Raw genomic sequence first — 22,393 nt, forward strand, 5'->3', positions numbered from 1 at the left:
CACATTATGACCCATCATGCTGATCCAACGGGCTGCAGAAAACATTGATTATGGTACTGATCATGTAACATACATTTGAGCACATACACACATACACAGACAGTCCATGTATTCCTATCTTTCTGAGGACTTTCTATTCATTTCCATGGGAAAAACTCTAATCCAAAATTGAAGACCTTAACTGCTACCCAGCCCTAATCTGAACCATAAGTAAGCAAATAAAATATGAGACTTTTGGCATTTTTACATTCTTGATTGAATCCACAGATCTTTGTGGGGACCTGAAAAATGGTTACCACAGCATTAAAAAACACACTTTTATTACATTGTGGGGGACATTTGGTCCCCACAATGTAATATAAACCTAATCCACACACACACCTTTAAAACTACGGTTAATTTTGAGAACGCTCAGCTTGGACGGGCAAACTCTGCACCAATATATATCACTTCAGAAATATTAGGAAAAATAATTTATGTAAAGTGCACATAAGTATAATATCTGGTTTGTTCTTTGGAGTGAATAACGTTTAGAGTAAGAAAGGACTATTAGCAACTTACTGTAAAAAATCCACATTTGATCAAATGATCCACATCTGATAAAAGTAGCTTATTCAGTATTATTAATAAAAAATAAAGCTATGTGTAAAAGTGTAAAATAAAGTAACATTTAAGATCTTAATATTCCTAAGGATGCTCCCCAGTAAAATTAGAATGTATAGGCCTATCTTTTTTTAGGAAAAAAAAGTTTAAAACATGATGTTACCTGATTTCTGTGAGGCTGGACGATTTGTTTTCCTATCTCTGTTAAAATGATTATTTGTGTTTCTCATAGCAAGAGTATCCACTTTATCAAATAGAATGTTCTGGAATGCCTCTGGGTGTACACTGAACTGTGTACAGTATGTAAATTAATACACACATTATCGCACGTTGGTTTTGTCCTTACTGTTATTCGGGGAAAAAAAAATGCTGGTTCATTCAGGAGGCGAAAAAATATTTGCATGTGTAACAGAATGAAAATCAGTCACCCCACAATATGTATATTTTTTTCTTTCTTCATGCTTTCTTTCTCTCTTTCTATTCACTACACACTAGGGAGAGAATGAGGGGCACCGGGATGCAGGGTGTGACATTCACATTACAGAATTCACAGAGTAAATCCTGCACGGAAGCGCAGTGTCACTTAAACTTTTTTTTTTTCCTCTTCCAACATATGTTACTAAATATCTGGGTTTAATACTCATATATACCCAATATCAGGTGTAACTACACTAACATTTATTTCGTGCTGATAATTAGAAAGTTGGCCACTTATTCGCCAGACTCTAATTAGCAGAATCCATGCCACCTTAAGTAGGTGGTGCTATTTCAACAGAATCCTGTAGAGGGCACTGTGTATGCTAAATCGAATTGGCTCACAAAGTTTACTGTTCTTTCAAATAAAATGAATTAAATTTGGAATCTGAGCTGTATGCTGTGTTTGACTTCTCACATATAATAATAACAATAATAATAATAATAATAATAATAATAATAATAATAATACTTCTTCCATCCATCCATCCATTTTCCAAACCGCTTATCCTACTGGGTCGTGGGGAATAATACTTATTATTATTCCAAAATATTTCCCTGCGCAGGATGCAGACATACCCTTCTCCATCGCTTAATTTAATACTCTCTGAAACTGGTACTCTTTCATCAAGACCATCTCTACAAATGATGTATTTAATGCCCAGATTAAAAGCTTCTTATTCGCAGTGCCCCTATGGGATTGTGCTTACAGTGGCACATGCTATGCAGTGAAATGGCAGTAGGGCATGGTGAGCACACGGGCTCATTGATTAGAATAAGAAGTCCAGGTTCTAATAGGAATTTAAAAAGAAAATGAAATTTTAAATGAAATTTAAAAATTTCATCTTGGGCCAGGCAAATACTAAATGTACAGTGCACAGCAGGTATGCCACTGTAAGGAAACGCTGAAACCAGCCTGGCCCAGATTGGTTTTCTACCTGAAAAACAGCTTGCAGTATGGCATGCAAAGCCACATTCCCTAAAAAAAATTGCAAAGTGCTTTTCTAATGCACGTTTTTCATCACAGCTTTAAGTTGCCTGACAGGTATATTGTGAAAAATCCAGTTTTTAATAAAAATATAGTGTTTTCTTAATTTTTTCCAGGCCGCTATATATTCTGCCATATCCTCTTCCAGTCAGACACTCTTTCACATTCAGTTAGTCAAACACGCAAATGTTTTTCCACCTAGCGAAAAAATTCCGATTTTTCTTTGAATAACAAACAAATGAGCAAGACAAATATACAACAATGTGTGCATTTTGTTTTGCATGCATAGGTTTGTGCACAACCAGAGGCATCACAAAGAGATTGCCTGATAGATCTGATACTATCAGAGACAAAAAAAGTCATTTTAACAGGGACAGAAACAGAACCCCCCCCCCCAGACTCACAGTGACTAAGAAATGGCATAATTGCATTTTTTTGCCATCATACTTTTTAAAATATATTATCCAAATTCTACTAAGGTTCTTAAATTTTCATTTGATTCACAGTCTTATACCTGTGATAGCTTTATATTTAAACACAAATAACAATAAAATACACAACAGAATGGGATATGGAAATGCAGTGACCAGATTTACATGGGTGCTCTTAAAAAGGGAAATACTGTTCTGCAAGCAGGCTTTGTGCAAGGCTTCACGCCTCTGAGTCTGAGGTGCTAGGACTAAGGTCCATGGGTCCAAGACCAAGATTGATCAGGAACTCAACACCTGGACCAATACCCTGGGCCATCTACTGGCAGGCTGGCTGAGGAGTGTCAGCAGTCCTGTTGGGATTTATGACTATTCTGATGCCATTTTAAAGCTGATTTGATATAAAAAGTAGAGGACAAAGAGAACGGGGCACCTGACCAACTCAAATAAGAAGGAACGTGGGGCATGCAGAGAGAGGGGAGTTGTTGGAAAAAGAAAGACTTCTTCTACTAGTCTGGGGAATCACTAAGATATATGTGTGTCTATGTGTAATTCTTTGAGTAAGGAGGATGGAGTAGGCAGTAATATGTGGGACCCATTTATAAGAGTAGCGCACAAATCATTAAGATCGTCCAAGGACACAAACAAACATAACATCCAGATATTGATACTAGACAATTATAAACACATATACAGGCAGAGCATGAAACACATCTTCATTCTCCACATGGTTGTGTGTGTCTGTAGTATGTGAGGTAGGAAGGGGGTGAGTTGTGCTTCCAAATCGGAGGACCCCCCCCCCCCCCCCAGCACTCTTCGTTCTTTGTTCAGCCACTTCTCAGCACTTAAATGTGCATCCCTCCTTTAACCAGCTTATACTATGGCTCAGACCCCTACTGTATCTTCAAGGCTTAGGCAGTTGTACCCAGACACCTAAATCTCTGAGCCATCAAACTTGGAATAGTGGCATCTAGCCTCCCTTGTTATCTGGATTGCATTGTGTGTGTGTGTGTGTTGGGGTCATTGTTCCCCTTGATAACTAGACAATTTAGTATCCCCTTGTACCAGACTGGGCCTCATCTCAAGGCTTCTAAACCTCCGGGCCATAAAATTTGGAACGTTAGCCCTGGTTGTGTGTCAAGTGACCTTCATAAAGAATGGAAAAGAATGGGAATCATTAAGCTGTGCGTAGTGCATTACTAGGACAATTCATAACAGGCTCCTAGAAACAGGGCTGAAGACCCGTAAAGCAAGGAGAAGGCCCTTCATCAATGAGAAGCAATGAATAGCCAGGCTGGAATATTCCATAAAATGTGTGTGTGTGTGTGTGTGTGAGACCTGCCTGCCCCCTCAAATACCAAGTACCTGTATGAGCCCCCTGATTACTGACACACATCACTTGACCCTCACCTGATTTTTGACTCTGAGTTTTGTCTTTTATTTTGGAATTAGTGGCAAGACCTTAGTGTCTACCTCACAGCCACTCTCGAGAGTAGCTCTGTCCCAAATAAAGCCACTTCCTGTTCCGAAATCAACGCAAGTGTCCTCCTTATTCTATATCTTTGACAGAAGATCTCGCCTGAACAGAATGGAACCAGTGGATCAGGTATGCATCTACCAGCTGGCTGACACTCTGGATAGGCAAGGCTCTTTGATTTGGCAACATCCTGCTGCAATAACGGCGATTGGGGAATCCCTCGACTCATTTAATACGGGTTTGACTGAGTTGTCCGCAAGGCTTACCCATAATAGTCTCAAGCCGCTGCTCCGTTATTAAGCGAACCCACCGGGGCAATACAATAGGGATCCGGGATCCTGTAGATCAGGGGTAACCAACATGAGTCGCCCACGGACCTCTTCTAAAAATGGCACAACTCACCAGTGAGCAGCATCTAAAATGTAATTTTATCCTGTTGCTATTCTTCCTTAATCACATTGAGTTTTGTCTTTTTTTGGTCTTAGTGACAAGACCTTAGAGTCTACCTCACAGCCACTCTCGAGAGTAGCCCTGTCCTAAATGAAGCTGCTTCCCACTCCTGAATCTGAGCAGGTGTCCTTCTTACTCTGTATCTTTGACAGCACAAGGTCAGAAAATACCTGAATTAATTGGGGGTTAAGGGCTAAGGTTGCCATTAAAGGTGTTTTTATAAATTTTACTGATCTAAGTTGTTCCATAATTCACCGATTCATAAATCAGTTTTTTTATACAACCTATGCAGTGTATGGTAAGCAGAGTAACTGTTGTGCACCGTGCACATCCAGGATGTGATACCGGCTTATCAGAGGACACACGCTGTGAGCAGTTTCTCAATTGTCCAATCAGCACTCAAGCTTCCTTAGTGCTTAGTGGTCCTAAGTGATTTGCACATAACGTGCATAGATGAACGTAACTAGTATCCAATAGGCTGAGACCACTGAGAAGGGGTTCATTATACTGCCCTCTGCTGTCTGGAAAGAGTGGAAATGAAAAGCAGCTAACTAACAAATGCAGCTACCTAACAAAATGCAAGAGAGAGACTGGGTACCCTGCCAGTCAAAAGACACTTCCAGGATTGTCAGAATTTTCCAGAATACCTAAGACTTCCTCTCAAGCTTTTTTACAGGTTTTCACTACAAACTGGATGCAACAACATATCTGTTTATTAACAGGAAATGTTTATTCAGCAAAGTGTTAGAAATAATTATCAGGCAGACAAACGAGTCAGCCTGATAATCAGCCATACCTCACTTACCATCATCTGTCAGGTAGGCTGCCTGGGTCAGCATCTTATCCTGTGTCTAAGCTGCCACCTTGTGGCGGTCCCTTACCATGACAACACCAGCTTACCATATCTGTTGGCTCAGGCTCCTCAGCACAGAAGCAATAACTGGCAGTGTGGGAACCCATGTGCTTGAGTAAGAAATAACATGTTGCCCTTAGGATTGTGGCCCTGACTCATTATTGTATGTCCTTCAAGAATAATACATCTTAGGAGAAACCGTCACTTCTTCACAACCTTCACACCCTGCTGCTCAGCAAAAGGCAGCTCTGCTAAGGTAAGACTTCACCTCAGCAGAGCCGTATTAGAGTAAAGTAAACCCAGTGGGGGGAGAGAAGATGAAGACCAACCCTCAGGAATATACTGAGGTCATGCTGATTGCCTTTGCAGACTCTTCACTGAATTATTCTGATTACAAGTTTTATACATTGCAAATGTACAATTAACAGACAGATGAAACTGGATTTAATCTGCATTAATAATCAATATTTTCCTCTTGCATTATGGCTCAGTCTTTTACAAAATATCATCCATGAATTAAAAAGGCACAATCAAAAAAACTTCTTTATGTATCAGGAACATATGAAGTGAAAGGGGGACATCAATCTGCATTTCACCTGTATGTTTTATTTTAACAAACAACATCACTGCTAACTCTGCCTATTACTCACATCACCTTTCCTATTGGGTCTGACATTTATAACAGTATGGATTGTATTTGCTGAAAATAAGATATTTTACAATATTAACTTTCACAATTAAACTACTTGTATAATTCATATAACATTTGGAACCATGCAACTGATTGGCTTTAGTTATGTAAGTTGCTAACAGGAGCCCCAGTTAAACAGTAAAATAGTAAAATATTTTGCAAATTATAGTTGATGGGAGTGAGTGTTTCTGTTGCTTGGCAAACTATTTTTTTTGTGGAAAATCGTAAAAATGTTTAAATAAAAAATCAAGCCAAATATTATCTGTTGTGGCTTATTAGTGTGGCAGTATGACTATTTTAAGTACCTGTGCCTTTAAATGTGCGGGCCGATTTGTATTGTAATTCGTGGTAGCGCCCTATAAAAATGGCAGTGGTTGGCTGGGGGTCGAACGCTGGCAAGGTTCTTCCGGTTACCTGACTTCGTGGTAAAGATCTGCATACGACGGATTTATTGGAGGCGGCTGTTTGGTAGGTGGCAGCGGGTACGTTTTATTCCATTCTGTTTCGGCTCACTTGTATTCAACCGGTGGGTGCACGTTGCTGCGGGTAAATGGTGGGGCTGGCGACTTGTAATGGGCTTGTGTAAAATCGCCCGTAAGTTCGATCTAGGTTCGTGCTTGTGGGTTTTAATTAACTTGTTTTGCCTGGCGCCATCCTTTGCAGGCAACGTGGAGGGAGTTTATCCGGCTGGTTGGAGATCACTACGCCATTAAGCATTGCTGCTCTGCCTGCTTTTACAGCTGCGGTCTGGATTGCCTGTCCTGCAGTTGCTGCTGCTTTGCCTCTTTGCCTCTGCTTTTGTCTTCTCTCCTCTTTTTGTATTCTGAATGTGGGGATTGGTAGCCTTTTATTCCTTGCTTAACTGCGAGGATTAATTGTTTAAAGTGAGGGATTTTGTTTTGTGTGTTTTGGGATTCTTTGGGATTGGGAGGCCATTGGGGAGGAAGGGAACTTTGTGGTGGCATGTTGTATTGTGTGTATGCATGGGAGTTGTAGTGTTTTGTTTCAGGATGCCATCTGCTGTTTGACTGTTTAACCTCCTACCCTGTGTGGACCAGCCCCGAGGTTTTATTTTGTCGTGTGGATGGTGTTTTATTAATTTATTGGTAATAAAAGATTGTAAGTGGAGTCACGTCTCTTGCTGCCGTGTATAACGGACCTGAGTACCTTTCTCTTGGAGTTTCATTTAGCTTAGGAACTATTTCCCTGGGTGCAATTCCCAGGGTGGCGTAGTCGGTGTCTTAAGGGGTGGTTCCCCTGAACTCTGAGCCCAGCGCTGCGACATTAGTTTTAAAAATGCAACTTGATGCACTGTTCTATAAAAGCAATAACATACTGCAGGTAGTGTGGCTGTAGTGCAATATATCACAGCTGTGATTATCTTTGTAACTCAGCCTGCAGCCTCGTGTCTACGAGCATCACAGCTCTGATATATTGTTGTACAACCACACTCCTGATGTTATTGCTTAAATATGTTCATTTTTATTAATTTGCTTATCACTTTAATGTAATTTTTGCAGTGGATAGATTCCTTTTATAATTTTATCAATTTTGGTAATTAAAATGTCATGCATTTTATATATTTTCCAAACATGACGTTTTCTTTTTAAATTTTAGTTGGAATCATCTAATTTGTGTTTGTCCCACAGCCAAACAACCACTGAAATAACCATCCTGCTACACTCTCATTTGCTCTTGTTAATGTAAGCTTTGATGTTGTGTTGCATTATGGGTGACATGTTGGCACCGTGGTTAATACTGTTGCCTCCCCCCTCAGGGTCTGAGTCTCCACCCTGTTCTTATCTTATCATCATGGGGTTTTCTCTGGGTTCCCCAGTTTCCCCCTCAGACTCCAAATGATTGCCAGAATTTCCCACAGATGTGAATGGTGTGTGTGTCCTGTGAGGGGTGGTGCCTCGGCCTGGGTTATTCCCACAATGCTTCTGGAATGGATGGTTTGTGTTATTGTGTGTCCATGGCACTTATTGCTATCGGTGTCAGAATGTAATCATTTATACAGTCATTATGAATTTTACAACCTGCTACATTAATGAGCCCATAGTACATAAGACTTTTTATTGACTCCTCATTAAGGTTGAATACATGCAGTAGGAACACAACACTCAACACACCTATGCAATAATTTGTAATTTGCTGTATGTTATTATCAGCAGTTGTGGAGGGTAACTTGTGTATCCAAAGGAGACCCATGCAAATGGCAGGAGAACATTCAAGCTTCACAAATACAGAACAAATACAGGCAGAGAGTTAAAACCCAAAACCCTGGAATCATGAGGCTACGGAAAATATTTTCACCTCTAAATGTTTATCATCTATTAAACTGAAACACACCAAGGAAAGCAGTGACCACTGTGAGGCCTGAAATGCAGTTAGTAATTATCTGTTTCTGGATCAGCACATAAGAAGGTTTATCTTATGTAGATGCAAAAGGATAGAAAATCACTTGTATTATCATGAATTCAGTATAAAGCAAACATTTCCTTGCATTATGTGCAAATCAATGCATATTGGGTTGCTCTGCTCCTCAGATCCCTCTGCGATTCCAGACACACTGAGGATTCGTTTCTTCCAAACTCACAGACCCTTACAAATGTAAAACACACAGATACACCATTATGTTACCTCTCCTATAAACTGATTGCTTATTACATAATGTAGACACAAGTCTAATGAATTCCCACTTTGCTGTTTGAATCTTTTGACAAAAGCATCTACTAAATGAAGGTACAGTTACACAATATATATTCAATATATACAACATAGTTACACTATGTTACACAAACTGCGTGCAGTGGGATAATAATTACAACAATACTGAAGATGTATTTACTTACACCTTCAATAACAAACTTGTTACCTTGTCATTTATGCTCTTTAAATGGTAGATTTGGCCATCAGGTTGAGTCCTCCAGGATAATTCGGTGCCTTCTGACATGCCTGCACTGTTCAGTTTCGCCTTCAGCTAGATAATAACACAACGGAATATTTCCTTGAGCATCCATTGGCAACTGTGTTGCTCCCCATGTGCAAGAGACATGAACTGACCTGTGTTAACAGAAGGCTGCTGAATGCAGGATCCTTTATGTCTCCATCAGTACTGACAGTCAGTCTCACCACTGTTCTCTTTCCTGTGGGAGCTGGGCAACAGAAGAAGGCAGCACACTGGTCACATCCAGTTCTATATAAATGATAATCAAATTATTTTGATAGTAATTTTTAAACATAAACATTAATTTAACCATTAATCATTAGCAAAATGTACTGTGTCAATTCTTTTTAAAAAACTAAACCATCCAGGCGCACATTCTGTGATTTAGAGCAGGGGTGACCAACGTGATCCATGGAGGGCTGGTGTGGGTGTGGATTAGTGGGATGACCTCTCAATCAGCCAATAATAAAGCAGTGGTTCTCAACTCCAGTCCTGGGGACCCGCTGTTATTGGCTGACTGAGAGGTCATCCCAAACACCCGCAACCCACACGTGCTCTCCATGGATTAGGTTCCCCATCCCTGATTTACAGATATCCGGTACCTTTGCTTAACTGATCCTGTACTGTGAGCAAGCATGTTTTCTATTTCTGAATGCCGTTTTGGTTATCTGAGCTTTTTTTGCAGAAAATCTGGGAGGAAGAACATCCCGGGCAGTATGTGTAACATAGTATATTGTATAACATTCATTTAGCAGATGCTTTTGTCAAAAGAATCATACAGTGAGGTAGATAATTCATAAGAGCTTGAGCCTAGATTATGTTGTAAGCAATCAGTTTACCGGAGAGGTAACAGAATGGTGTGTCTGTGTCCTTAAATGACATCCAGTCCTGCACGATCTCTTACTGACTAGTGTCTTGAATTATGTCAAGTTATTTTGATTACAAATAGTCATTTATGAATACATTCATTCATTTAAACATTAATTATAGGCAAAATATACTATGTCAACTATTTTCAAAAAGTTAAACCATGCAGATACAGTTTTTCATTGATTTAGAGACATCTGGTGCCTTCATTTTTGCTTATCTCAACCTGAAGCATTAGTACGCATGTTTTCGATCTCTGCATGCTGTTTTTGGGTATCTGAGCTTTTGTTCTTCGAATGTGGGAAGAAGAACATTCCCTGTATCCCTCATCATCACTCTCTTCTGCTATCACCTAAAGATTAAAAATCTTTAAATCTAAACATAATCATCCATCCATCCATTTTCCAAACCACTTATCCTTCTGGGGTCAATATAATCAAATCACTCCATATAACACATATCACAAGCATCATGATCTGTTGTACCCCAATACGGGTTTTTACCTGGCAGGCACCCAGAGCTTTCAGGAGGGACTGTGATCCCCTGTGATCCTGCATAGGACAATCATAGAAATATAATGAATGGATAAAAAGCAAATTTGATTCCTAAATATGGAAAGGTGTGCATTATTATTGTTTGGAGATCATTCTATATGCCACATCATTATTAAACAAAATGCAGTTACAATTGGAAAATCTGGAATTTGGAAAACAGGAATTTAGTTAGTAGATTGATAGAGGGAATGAAATTCAGAAGCAAAACAACAGACAAATACATGTAAGGAGTTTCTAATCCAAGTACTGTCTCAAGTACTTATTCTACCAGTACTGTGGTCGTGAATCAGCCTTACTTGGACATTTGGAGCAGATGAAGTTAAGCTTCTCAGTCATAGGCAGGCTGACCCAGTAATGTGGGTCTTTAGATTGTACTGCTGCTGTGTTTCCACAGAAGTCAGTGTTGTTTGGGGCCCGGTTCTGGTAGCCGACATTTTCTGCACTGACCCAGACCCAGAATTTCAGGGAGCAGGAGAAGCGCAGCCTCAGCCAGACATGATCAGTGGAGGCATCCTCAGCCAACCTACTGACCCAGTACTGAATCTCCTCATTGTGGACAGACACCAGGTCCAAATAGTTCATTCTGCAGTAATTCTGATTGGAAGCACGCCTAAATAACGCCTATTTTCAAAAAAGGGGATAGAAGTAATTTGTCTAACTATAGGCCAATCAGTCTAACTTGTATAACTGGTAAAGTTATGGAGGCTTTAATCAAAGAGAAAATGATAGATTACCTGGACTCCAATAACATTTTGCGGAATAGCCAGCATGGATTTAGGAGAGGTAGATCCTGTTTAACAAATCTGTTGGAGTTTTTTGAGGAAGCTACTCAGGAAGTTGATGATAAGAAGGCCTATGATGTCATCTACTTAGATTTCCAAAAGGCTTTTGATGTTGTCCCCCACAAGAGGCTCCTACTTAAACTCAAAGCGACTGGTATTTTAGGTACCGTAGCGACCTGGATTGATAACTGGTTAACAGATAGGAAACAGCGAGTAGTTATAAGAGGCACAATGTCACAGTGGGCTTGCGTTCATAGTGGGGTACCACAGGGTTCGATTTTAGGACCACTATTGTTCCTAATTTACATAAATGATATGGATACCAATATATACAGTAAACTGGTGAAATTTGCAGATGACACCAAGGTGGGTGGTGTAGCAGATACTGAATTAGTGGCTCAGCAGCTACAGCGGGATCTTGATTTAATTAGTAACTGGGCCTATACCTGGCAGATGAAATTTAACGTCGATAAATGTAAGGTACTCCATCTAGGGAGCAGAAATATAAAGTACAGGTATTTCATGGGTGTCACTGAAATAAAGGTAGCTGATCATGAGAAAGACCTTGGTGTGTATGTTGATGCTTCCATGTCCCATTCTCGCCAGTGTGGGGAAGCAATAAAAAAGGCCAATAGGATGTTGGGGTATATCTCCAGGTGTGTGGAGTTTAAGTCAAGGGAGGTAATGCTAAGATTATACAATTCCTTGGTGAGACCTCACCTAGAATATTGTGTGCAGGTTTGGTCACCATATCTTAAAAAGGACATTGTGGCCTTAGAAAAGGTGCAGCGTAGGGCCACAAAAATGATTCCTGGTCTTAGAGGAATGTCATACGAGGAACGGTTACTTGAGCTAAATCTGTTCAGTCTCAAGCAAAGGAGATTGAGGGGGGACATGATCCAGGTATATAAGATTCTAACAGGTTTGGATGCTGTTCGACCAAATAGTTACTTCAGCATTAGTTTAAATACACGAACTCGTGGCCATAGGTGGAAATTAGCGGGAGAACATTTCAAGCTGGATTTAAGGAAGCACTTCTTTACGCAGCGTGTAGTCAGAGTATGGAATAGCCTTCCTGATAATGTAGTGCAAGCTGAATCCTTGGGTTCCTTTAAATCAGAGCTAGATAAGATTTTAACGACTCTGAGCTATTAGTTTAGTTCTCCCCAAGCGAGCTTGATGGGCCGAATGGCCTCCTCTCGTTTGTATAGTTCTTATGTTCTTATGTTCTTAATTTAGGGCTTCCTTCCAGGTCATGTTACTATCTATCAAGATCAGGTTATCTGGGGCAGAAGGTAAGATGATTGTCAGAAAGTCAGGAGAAAGTCATGTGACATTTGAAAATCTGGAGAAAGGAATTAATTACCAGAAGAGTAGAGGGCGTGAAATTCACAAATCAGTGAAGACAAAACAGCTTTCTGATGCAACTGTATGTGTACTTATAACACTAATTTTAACTTTAGGTGTAGTATATTTTTAAAGTAATACATATTAATGTTGTTAGATAAAGGTGAGAATCAGCCACTGTAGTAAGGTTATATAACTCACCATCATAGCATATGAATGGATGGTTTTCAGCACATGGTGTCACATCCCATGTCCCAGGCCAGGTGACCTGAGCTAAAGCACATGCGTTATTCACATAATCATTTTGGCCAAATTTCCAGTTACGGAATGAGGAGTTTGACAGGTCTGACCATTCCCATGTGTCCTGGAAAAGCCCAATCAATGTCCGAGTGCCATCTTTAACCATCTTATGTATCAAGTCATTATCTTCTTTATTCCTCACAGTAGCCAGGTCTGTGTAACTCTGTCTGCAGTAGCTCTGAGCATCAGACCAATTCATATTTTGGTTAATGCAGGTGAAGTTCCAGGTAGCATTTATTCCGTCTTCATAGGTGGGAGCTGTGGATTTGTTGTAAATAGTATAAGAAACAGCAATAACCCAGAATTCATTTACTTTCAAAATGCTTAGCTAATGGTTTTAATCAAAAGCTTTTTTGTATATATAAAAGCATTGAAGCCAACTGCTCATGTGAATATTTTGATTCTTATGCTGACACAATACTTGTGCCATTAAATACACAACAACAGTTATTTTTCTTAGGTCTAAATGGGGGGCTGTGATTGACATTCATTATACTCAGTCAGGTGACAGTCCTGGTTCATTCACCATTTTTTAATTCCCTTAAGCTCTATACCAGGGGTCACCAACATGGTGCCCGCGGGCACCAGGATGCCCTCAAGGACCACATGAGTCGCCCACGGACCTGTTCTAAAAATAGCACAACTTACCAGCGAGCAGCGTCTAAAATTTTACTTTATCCTGTTGCTATTCTTCTTTTATCACATTTGCATTTATATAGATTTTAAAATGACAATATCTAAAAAAAACATTTAAAACATGTTTGTTATACATGAAATTTGTAAACACATTTGTTATTTAATAAGAGTATCAAACTGGTAGCCCTTCATATGGCTCAGTACCCATGAAGTAGCTCTCAGTTTCAAAAAGATTGGTGACCCCTGCTCTATACCCTATATGTGCATTTGCTTGTGTGGTTGTCTTATCGAAATGTCTTCAGAACACAAACACTTTTTTCAAAAAGCCTTTTTCAACTCAACCTTTTGACAGATCCTGTATACATGCAATATAAGAGAATGTTCTGTCATTTAGGCTGTAGTGCTTTTTACCTGTCAAAGCTACTATGGGGTAAGTCATGGCAGGATAGTACTGTACACTTTCAAAGGCATGTTCCATTTGTCAGAAAAGAGCTGGTTAATGTTACTCACCAGTATAACAGATGAAATGAGCAATGTCAGGGTATAATGAACAGGGAACATCATTCCATGCACCATTTTTTCGGATTTCAGTACAGTGCTCAATATTGCCCCTGTTGTCTGGTTCTCTTTCATCCCAGTTGAAGTACCCAGTCTCTCCTTCTGCTGAGGACCAATGCCATCTCCATGATGTTCCATTCTTCAGTCCTATCCAAGCCTCCCCAGTATAATTAGAACCTACAGACTCAGTTAGTCTTTTCATTTCCTCCATATTGTCAATGGTAGCCAAGTCAGTGTAGTTCTGTCTGCAGTAAGCCTGGGCGTCAATCCAGGTCAGGTTTATGTTTACAAAATGGTACTGATGTGAAAGGCATGAACAGTGACTGTGAAACTCTGTAAAAAAGTCACACAGGCAGAGAGAAACAAATACACATGATCGTATGTCACATGTGTGTGGAGTTTGCATGTTCTCCCCATGTTGTCGTGGGGTTTCCTCCGGGTACTCCAGTTTCCCCCCACAGTCCATAAACATGCTGAGGTTAATTGGAGTTGCTAAATTGCCCATAGGTGTGCATGTGTGAGTGAATGGTGTGTTAGTGTGCCCTGCGATCGGCTGGCCCCCCATCCTGGGTTGTTCCCTGCCTCGTGCCCATTGCTTCCGGGATAGGCTCCGGACCCCCCGCGACCCAATAGTATAAGCGGTTTGGAAAATGGATGAATGGATGGATAAACCTGATCTGACAAGATGAGGAAAGGCTTTTGCAAGTCCATCTTTGAACTGACAGGCTGATGGTTTTACATTATTATCAAAGTCATGCATACTGTAAATAATCAGATTTGTCTGAATCTAAATGTAAATTTAGTTGTTGTGTCTCTGGCATGTATAACAAGTGTAACACAAAGAACGATCCTGCAAACATCAAAGAACGATCCATATAATATGACTGAATTTTGGGAGATTTGATCAATATGTAAATTTTTAGGGCCCTTTTTATAATTTAAGGGCAATATGAAAGAAACTGACCTGAAATCAGTAGAAGTTTCAACAGAAGAAAGACATTATAACCCATCATGCTGATCCAAGGGGCTGCAGAAAACATTGATTATAATACTGATCATTTCACATGCATTTGAGCACATACACACAGACACATTATGCAAAGGTATTTTGTGTAGTGACTCCCTTTCAAATCCAAAATTATAATAAGTAATAAACCGCTAACATATTTAAGAATATGAAAACATTTGCATAGTTTAAAAGAAATGTAGTTGTAAGTATAATGAGGATAAAAGCTGTATGGACATCCAGAAAACCTAACTAAGGTTGTTCTTTCTCATACGCAGGGACAGGTCCATAAGCGGTCTCAGTCAGACACCCATACACAGAGACAGGTCTATAAGCAGTCTCAGTCAGACACCCATACACAGAGACAGGTCTATAAGCAGTCTAAGTCAGACACCCATACACAGAGACAGGTCTATAAGTAGTCTCAGTCAGACACCCATACACAGAGACAGGTCTATAAGCAGTCTCAGTCAGACACCCATACACAGAGACAGGTCTATAAGCAGTCTCAGTCAGACACCCATACACAGAGACAGGTCTATAAGCAGTCTCAGTCAGACACCCATACACAGAGACAGGTCTATAAGCAGTCTCAGTCAGACACCCATACACAGAGACAGGTCTATAAGCAGTCTCAGTCAGACACCCATACACAGCAGGGGTGTAACATTTAGAGCAGGGTGGCCAATCTATTTCCCAAAGAACCAGTGTGTCTGCAGGTTTTTGGGAAACCTTTAGGTCAGCTGGTCAAACTCAGGTGTGAGAACTCTTCAGCCAATCAGTCCTCTAATTAATAATGTAATTAGGGAGGTGCAGTGAGAGCCTGCATACACAACTGCCTTTTTGGGTAAGATTGGCCACTCCTGCTTTAGAGTAACAAAGCACTCCAAACTCCAGCAAAAGAGAGAGTTCCATATATAGTAATAGAAATGTTTGAAAAGTAGCATATTTTGCATTATTCTTTAAAAATGAAGTTACCACAGGTGTAAGAACCTTAGTATAATTAGAATACAGGGCAACTGTTACTTTAAAAAGTATAATGGTGACAAAATGCAATATCTGCCATTACCTGGTCTCTGTGAGTCTGGTTCCCTTCTGTTTCTCTGTCCCTGTTAAAATGACTCTTTCTGCCTGTGACAGTGAGACCACCTACTTTATAAAACAGAATGTTCTGGAATGCCTCTGGGTGAACACAGAACTATGTATGTAAATCAGAATGCACATGTTGTTGCATATTTCATTTCCTTGTTATTAATGGATTCATTCAGAACGTGGAAAAACATTTGCAAATTTGACTAACTGAAACTGAAGGAATGTCTGACTACACACACACACACACACACACACATACACATACAGATGCAGCAATGGAAAAAATTGAGAGACCACTTTATTTTTTTAAACAATTCTGCATTTTTAAATACTGGATTAATCGTGGTTATGCTGGAAGAAGGCTATACTGAGCAGCAGATTGCTTCCAAATTTCTAAATTTCTAAGAAAGCAGTACACAACAACAAAGTGAAGCAGGAGACACTGGGAATGACCAAAAACCAGCCAGAGATGATCATTAACGTATTCTGAGTTTTTCATGAATCGTAGGATGACATCAAGTGTCCTTCAACAGGAATGAGAAATATTAAGTGCAGGTGTGAAGTGCACTGCTAAGAGAGTTTGTATCAGGCTCCTAGATGCAGGACTAAAATCCCATAAAGCCAGGAAGAAGGGAGAAACATAGAAGAACTAGGTTGCAATTTGAAAAAAAATGAAAATAAAATATATATATATTATTCACAGACTCACACTCATAAATTGAGAAATGTAATGTATGAAACAAAAAATCTGCTGTGGTCTCTTTATTTTATATGTAGCTCTGGAAAAAATTCAGAGACCACTCTATATTTTTTAAATCCTGGTTTAATCCTGGTTCTGCCAGCAGAAGGCTACACTGTGAGGCAGGCTGCTTCCAGGCTCAGAGTTTCTAAGACAGCAGTAGACAAGAACAACGTGAAGCAGGAGACACTGGAAATGACCAAAAACCAGCCAGCTAAAGGGCAGAAGCATCTCTTTCTAATGCTAGAGATGACTGTCAATTTATACAGCACTGCCTCATAAATCAGAGGATGACTGTTGTGATCGCTGAACGCAGGTAAGGCGCACGGACAGGCAGGCAGGCAACGATCAGGCAGGAAGGCGGAGTACGGGGGAAATGGGGATTTACAGTTTTTCTCCGTTGGTTTGACTCATTTCTTGAAACAGAAATTACATTCTTAAAACTATAAGATCATTTGGCCAAACAGTCTTACAGTTCTGTGCAACATTACAGCCCATTAGCAAAAGTTCATATCTCTCCCAAAACTGTTCACACACGCTTAAAAACTAGATTCCTTTCCCATATAAAGAGTCAGTACCATCAAAATGTCAGAGATCTTTCTCAATTGCTTTGGCTCCTTTACATTCACTTAGTGCTTTTGCCAGAATAACCTGGATGGTTCAGCACAACACCATGGATCACCTGCAAAAGTTCATATCGCTCCCAAAACAGTTTACCCATGTGTCAAAACTAAATTCCTTACTCATAAAAGGAGTCAGTGCCCCCAAAATGCATCGTCCCTTTGGCATTGTGTGAGCACTGTAAGTCAAAATGCCTAGATGTTTTGTCACTATGGCAGAGGTCTAGCTAACAGAATACAATTATGTATAAAACTGAAAAAAAGTATTTTACAGTAAGAGCAGCCTCCAAAGTTTGACATCACACACATTGCACTCATACTGCCAAGGAAATTGTAACCATATTTATTCAGACACATAAAGTAACTTCCACACATTAGAGTACATAAAAAGAAGATGTATTGAGTACATGTATGAAAAATAAGCACAAACAAAAAACAAGAAAAAATTTATCTAGACTTCAGTGCTGTAAATAAAGTTTCACAACTACAGTAAGACTTTCACTGGTCGCTGTTGCCACCCTCCCTCTCCTGGCCACCATCCTCATCCTCCACATGCTGCTTTCTGTCTGGCCATAGATTTTCATCCACATCGCAGTGGATTTTCATCCACATCGCAGGCCTGTTTCATGAGTTATTTTTTTTTTTATTAATTCTGTTGAAGCATGGTTAAAAATCAATGTCTGACTTTTATTAGTTAAATTTCATAGAATTTTTATTTATTATTACTTTTGTCAGATTAAAGTTATTTCTGTGACCATTGTGAGTTTTTCTTTCATTGACTGAAGGGTACCAACAATTTTGTCCACGTGTGTATATATGCTCTGATGTCATCTGAATCCCTATTTACTCTTAAATCATCCATATGCCACCTGAACAAATTATTTTCCCTGATTTAGAGACCTGCACCAAATCACACATTTACCAGTATTTCTCAGTGAGATATATGTAAGCGAGATGGTCTTGTAACATATTACACTGAAGTAGCTGATTTTACATAAATAAACATTTATTTAAGGTAAAAGGTCTTCTTTGTCATAAAAAAATGGCAACAGGTATTTCTGCAGCAGCCTAAACGCAGGCTGACATCTTTAATCCCTTCAAACTAAAATTCCGAATATCATTGTAAATAGTTTAAAAGTTAACGATAACATTTGACCTCTGCACAAAATAAGTAAATAATAAAGCACAACACGTTCTGCGGTCCAGTCAAAGGCTGGCATATTGTGGCTGATCCATTATGTCCTCAACATAAAATTCTGCATGTCACTGCAACTTCTCAAATACAAACAATTAAGAATTCCATTACTGTGTCACATATGACATACCCAGCACTTGACTAGTTTCAGCCATGCTATACAGTATGGCAGTACAGTCATGTGAAAAAATTAGGACACCGCAATAAATATTTAGTCTTTATTAAGAAATATTAACATATCAATATTCAAATAATATCTGTAGATAAAGTGCATCACCTATGTAAATATAAGAAAGAAAATCACTTATTTAACAGAAGGAATTAACTATGATGCAAATTACCACTGAGGAAAAAGTTAGAACACCCTCACATCCATTACTATTTAATGCCTAGAATTAGATTCTGTTGCACAACATCAGGTGAAAATGATTAGAACATTGTTACAGAGCTTTTTGGTGGAGCCTGTCTTATTTAAACCACAGACATTTAGTTTGGTTTGCTCTTGATTGTTGAAGTGAGTGGCAGCACCATGGTGAGATCCAAAGAGCTCTCTGAGGCCATCAGAAAGAAGAAGATGGTAGATGCATTTCAGTCTGGGAAGCAAAATAAAAAGATCTCAAGAGAGTATGGAATCAGCCATTCCATTGCCTTGTAAATAATTTAGAAGTGGGGGACATTTACATCAACTGCCAACATGGCCAGGGCAGGTTGTCATAGCAAGTTCAGCCCAAGAGCAGACTGCAAGATGCTGAAAGAAGTCTTCAAAATTCCTAAAATGTTAATGAATACATACAGGAAGCCCTTGCCACAGTTACTGTCAAGGTACATGCATCTACCATCAGAAAGAGACATCACACGCTTGATTTACATGGGAGGTGTGCAAGGAGGGAACCCCTGCTGTCAAAAACACTATCAGGGCAATTATAAAGTTTGCCAGAGACCCACCTAGACAAAGACCAGGACTTTTGGAAAAATATGCTTTGGACAGACCAATCTAAAATGGAATTATTTGGACACAACAACAAAAGACATGTTTGGTGTAAATCAAAGACAAATTTTGAGCAAAAGAACAGGTTTTCTGCAGGTGTGAAGTTCACTGCTAGGAGAGTTCCTATCTGTGAAGCATGGGGGTGGAAATGTCATGGTTTGGGGCTGCTTTTCTGCAGCATAACCAGGTCACCATCATATACTGTAATCCACTATGAATCCTTCATCGTATCAGTGGGTGCTTGAGAACAATGTGAAACCATCTGTCCAGAAGTTGAAGCTGAAGTGGGGGTGGACCATGCAACATGACAATGATCCAAAAAATTCCAGTAAATCTAGCAAAATAAGACATAGAAGAAAGAAATGGAGAGTTCTGGATCAGCCAAGTCAAAGCCCTATCTATCTATCTATCTATCTATCTATCTATCTATCTATCTATCTATCTATCTATCTATCTAATCTATCTATCTATCTATCTATCTATCTATCTATCTATCTATCTATCTATCTATCTATCTGTAGCAGGAGAAGGAAACGAGGTGTGTGCCTAATTAAGTTTTGGAGGGGAGTGGCCAATTGGAGAGGGCGCTCAGACTATAAGGGTTACCCTGGCACCAATGTTCTAGGCTCCTTGTCGGCGGTCACCTTAATTGCCGGATCTCCTGTTCGTCTGCGGACATCTTACCCTGGTGTGTTCAGCCCGGGTCCCGTGTGTTGTGGCGTGGGGTTGACAGCTGCTTCATCTCGCGTGGAACTACTGCTGCTCTGCCTAGCGGCGACTGCGCCCTGCTCTGCCTAGCGGCGGCTCAGCTTTACTTTGCCTTATTGCGGCTGTCTAGTGACATTTGCACCGTTTCGCGCTTTGCGCTTCCGGTTTGTCCATACTCTGTCTAGCCTATAGCAGGGTGAGTCGCAAGCGGGTCAATAGCTGGGGGCAGGGGGGTGTGCGTGCCCACATGAGTGCGAGCGGGGGTTGGAGAGTCTGACTGGTCCCCCGCTTCCTAAGGGGTTGTGTTTTGTTTTGTTGATACATTTGTTCTGTTTTGAATGGGATTTTTATTGTGTATTAATGTAATGGTTTTGTATTTTATTTGTTTCTTTTAGACTGCAGTGTTTTCTTTGGGTTTTGCGTGATTTTGTTTGGTTTGCGGTTACATCTTGTTTTTCCCTCCTCGCTTGTGCCCGCCCGACTCTGGCTGTTCTAGGTCCCGGCGCCCAGCCTTAGATCGGCAGGAAGTGCCTGCTGGTACGCGGCGGTGCTCCAAGCTTACGGTGCTGGGATCGACTGATTACTCTTTTTATGGTTTTATTGTGTAATAAAAGTGTGTGTGTTCGGAACAACGTCTCTCCGCTGTTTATGGTGAACGGACCAGTGTGCCTTTGCCCGGGGATAGGGCGATTTAACTTTCTCTGGGTGTAATACCTGGGGTGGCGTAGTCGGACTAACGTGTGGCTATTGGTACCATTATTTGGTACTATTTGGCAGTATTTCTCTCACCACCACTCGCCACATATCTATCTATCTGTCTGTCTGTCTGTGTCATTGTGCCTAGCATGACTCCAACTAAGCTACAAATTAGGGACTTTAATAATGAATTTCATTTTACTATGCAATAATGCTTTCCTCTGTATGTTTTCTTTAACACAAAAAAGTTGCATGGTGAGAACGACAGCGTGCTCCAGCCAGGATTGTTAAGTGCAATGTGAGTACAGACCAGCAGGGCGATTTGCTTTCATCCATCCATCCATCCATCCATTTTCCAAACCGCTTGTCCTACTGCGTTGCGGGGGGTCCGGAGCCTATCCCGGAAGCAATGGGCATGAGGCAGAAAACAATCCAGAACGGGGGGCCAGACATCGTGGGGCACACTCACACACCATTCACTCACACATGCATACCTACGGGCAATTTAGCAAGTCCAATTAGCCTCAGCATGTCGTTGGACTATAGAGGGAAACAGGAGAACCCAGAGGAAACTCCACGACCCAGTAGGATAAGCGGTTTGGGAAATGGATGGATGGATGGATGGCTTAATAAACACACACAAATGTTTTTTTGAATAATCACATATTAATTGAACAAGGTATATAAATCGAAAGGGATAAATTTTGTTTTTTTTTATTCTTTCCCTGACTCTTTCAAGGCACATTTCTATTTGTGAACATTGTTTTTATTATCAGTGAAAATACTTTGTATATATGATGTACAGTAAGTTGCCTGAATTTAATTTTAATACTGTAGTGGTTAGAAATACTCAGTAGGCAAGGGTGCAGACAAATGTCGCTCAGCAGCTGTGGTTTATTGAAGCAGCACTATTGAAAAGGGCTCTGATAGGTGACGGTCCCTTCATACTGGTCAGCCTCCAGCATGTCCCTGCAGGCCCTGGTGCAGAGTGGATTCCCAACAGGCTGTCATATCACCGTACAATCATGTAAATGACCAATCCTATATATACATCTTATTACGTCTCTACTGTTTTGCATTTATTTTAAAAACAAATATGAACAAAGGGGAATATAGATGTTTTACGCACAAATTCTGTGCATATAGATGCTGTTGCATGCAAAAGTAGACCACAGTATCAGATTTGCCTGAATGGCAAATGATGTTTATACGGTACCAGTCAAAAGTCTGGACACACCTGCTTTTAATGCATTTGTTTCTGTTTTAGCTACATTTTATGGATAAATGTATCGAGACACACCTCAGTCACAACCACAAGTGTATAAAAATCAAACACCTAGCCATGTGATCATGTTTACAAACATTTGTGGAAGAATTCTGAAGATAACTCG

General features: G+C 40.1%; 1 protein-coding gene across 1 annotated transcript in view; it reads right to left on the reverse strand.

The window, feature by feature from the left end:
* LOC125704500 (putative C-type lectin domain family 20 member A) overlaps positions 1–22,393 on the reverse strand; it is a 202,412-nt gene that overhangs the window by 13,209 nt on the left and 166,810 nt on the right. The gene's annotated exons all lie outside the window — the stretch shown is intronic.

The sequence above is a fragment of the Brienomyrus brachyistius genome, chromosome 12 (genome assembly GCF_023856365.1).
Source record: "Brienomyrus brachyistius isolate T26 chromosome 12, BBRACH_0.4, whole genome shotgun sequence".
NCBI lineage: Eukaryota > Metazoa > Chordata > Actinopteri > Osteoglossiformes > Mormyridae > Brienomyrus > Brienomyrus brachyistius.